Below are 2,957 nucleotides of genomic sequence, written 5' to 3' on the forward strand. Positions count from 1 at the left end.
ATATAAGAGGGTTGAAACCATGCTAACCATATTCTCTAATCATGATGCTTTGAAACTAGAGATCAACTATGAAAAGAAAGCAGGAAGAACCACAAATACATAGAGATTAAACAACATGCTATTAAAGAATGACTGGGTCAGAGAAGAAATAAAAAGAAAGATCAAGAGATACATAGAAATGAATGATAATGATAGTACAACGTATCAAAACTTTTGGGACACGGCAAAAGTGGTGATAAGAGGAAAGTTGATATTATTACAGGCCTATCTCCAAAAACAAGAAGGAGTCCAAATAAACAACCTAACACTTCATCTTAAAAAAAACTAGAAAAGGAAGACTAAAGTCAGCAGTAGGAAAGAAATAATCAAAATTAGAGCAGAAATTGTCTATGGCCATGCTTCCCTGAACAAGTCCAATCCTGTCTGATCTCGGAAGCTAAGCAGTGTCAGGCATGTTTAGTACTTGGATGGGAGACCACCGAGGAAGATCAGGTGCTGTAGGCATAAAAAAATTTAAAAAATAAGGGATTGTTAGCTGACAAGGTCCTTACAATCTGTGAGGTCAACTAAGGGTTGCTTCACCTAAATAAAATAAAATAAAATAAATTAGAAAAGAAATAAATGAAATTGAAAAAAAAACAATAGAAAAAAATGAATGCAAAAAAGAAATGGTTCTTTGAGAAGGTTAATAAAATTTTCAAAATCCTGGCTAGATTCACTAAAGGAAAAAGTAAGGACACAAAGAAAATCAGGGATGAAAGAGGGGAAATTATGACAGGCATTGCAGAAACACAAAGGATCATAAAAGAATACTATGAAAAAATATATAACACCAAATTTAATAACGTAGAAGAAATGGACCAGTACTTAGAAAAATACAACCTTCCTAGACAGAATGAAGAATTGGAAAATCTAAATAGACTGATCAGCAGTATGGAAATTGAAACAATCATCAAAAACCTACCAAAAAGTAAAAGTCCAGGACCAGATGGCTTCACCAGTGAATTCTACCAAACTCTCAAAGAAGATTTAATATCTATTCTCCTCAAACTCTTCCAAAAATTCAAAGAGGAGGCAATCCTTCCCAACTCATTTTATGAGGCCAATATTATCCTGATACCAAAACTTGATAAAGATAACACAAAAATAGAAAACTACAGACCAATATCTCTCATGAACAGAAATGCAAAAATTCTAAATAAGATACTAGCGAACCAAATACAGCAACATATTAAAAAGATTATACACCATGATCAAGTGGGCTTCATCCCAGGGGCACAGGGGTGGTTCAACAAGCACAGATCGATTAATTTGATACACCACATAAACAAATTAAAAAATAAGAATCATATAATCATATCAATAGATGCAGAAAAAGCATTGACAGGATATGACATACATTTATGATTAAAACATTTAATAATATAGGTATAGAATGCAAGCACCTTAACATAATAAAGACCATATATGACAAACCCTCAGCCAACATTATACTTAATCGTGAAAAACTGAAAACCGGGGCTGGCTCCATAGTGTAGTGGTTAACACATCCGCTTTACATGCAGAAAGTCCTGGATTCACGGCCCAGGTGGAGCCACGGACCATACTCCGGGTGTGCCAGGCCCCAGATGCGCCAGGCTCCAGGTGCGCCAGGTCCTGCGTGCACACCTCGAGTGTGTGGGAGGAGACGTCCCACCTTCAGAGATCCAGTTCTTAAGGGGAAACAGCAACATCCATAGGTCAGGGGTGGAAGTGGGGAAGGATGGAATTAAAAAGGGGGAAAAAACCTGAAACCTTCCCTCTAAGATCGCGAACAAGGCAAGGTTGTCCACTATTGCCACTGTCATTCAATATAACATTGGAGTTCCTAGTGAGAGCAGTCAGGCAAGAGAAAGATAAAAAAGGCATCCAAATAGAAAACAAAGGAATCAAACTGTCACTATGTGCGGATAACATGATTCTCTATATGGAAAACACTAAAGAATCCACAAGAGCAATACTAGAAACAATAAACAAATACAGTAAAGTTTCTGGATACAAAATGAACATTCAAAAATCCATAGCATTCCTATACTCGAATAACGAAGCATCAGAAAAAGAAGTGGAAGAATAATTCCTTTTGCAATTGCAACAAAAAGAAAAAAATACTGAGGAATAAATCTAACAAAATATGTGAAGAACCTATATAATGAAAACTATAAGACCCTTTTAAAAGAAATCGAAGAAGATACAAAGAAATGGAAAGATATTTCGTGTTCTTAGGTTGGAAGAATCAACATAGTTAAAATGACCTTATTACCTAAAGCATTATACAGATTTAATGCAATCCCCATTAAAACCCCATTGGCATCTTTTAAAGAAATAGAACAAAAAATCATCAGATTTGTATGGAAGCACAAAAGACCCCAAATTGCCAAAGTTATCCTGAGAAAAAAGAATGAGATTGGAGGCATCACTCTGCTCAACTTAAAATTATAGTACAAAGAGACAGTAATCAAAACGTCATGGTATTGGCAGCAAAGCAGACACACCGACCAGTGGAAACAAGTCCAGAAGTAAATATTTATGTGGGCAAATAATTTTCGACAAAAAAGCCAAAAACATACAGTGGGGAAAGGAAAGTCTCTTCAATAAATGGTGCTGGGAAAATTGGAAGGCCACCTGCTAAAGAATGAAACTAGACTGCTGTCTATCACCACACACCAAAATTAACTCAAAATGGATTAAGAACCTGAATATAATACCTGAAACAATAAAATGCATAGAAGAAAACATAGGAATTAAACTCAAGGACCTTGGACTTAAAGAGGGTTTTATGAATTTGACCTCAAAAGCAAGGCAAGTAAAAGGTAAAATAAATGAACGAGACTACATCAAACTAAAAAGCTTCTGCTCAGCAAAAGAAACTGTCAACAAGGTAAAGAGACAACCATTCAAATGGAAAAATATATTTGCAA

The 2,957-nt window shown here is 35.5% G+C and overlaps 1 pseudogene; it reads left to right on the top strand.

Annotated features, from left to right (window-relative positions):
* Window positions 1–385: 385 nt before the first annotated feature.
* On the top strand, window positions 386–504 carry LOC111734571 (annotated as a pseudogene).
* The last annotated feature ends 2,453 nt before the right edge of the window (window positions 505–2,957 follow it).

The sequence above is a fragment of the Pteropus vampyrus genome, unplaced genomic scaffold (genome assembly GCF_000151845.1).
Source record: "Pteropus vampyrus isolate Shadow unplaced genomic scaffold, Pvam_2.0 Scaffold1867, whole genome shotgun sequence".
Taxonomy (NCBI): Eukaryota; Metazoa; Chordata; class Mammalia; order Chiroptera; family Pteropodidae; genus Pteropus; species Pteropus vampyrus.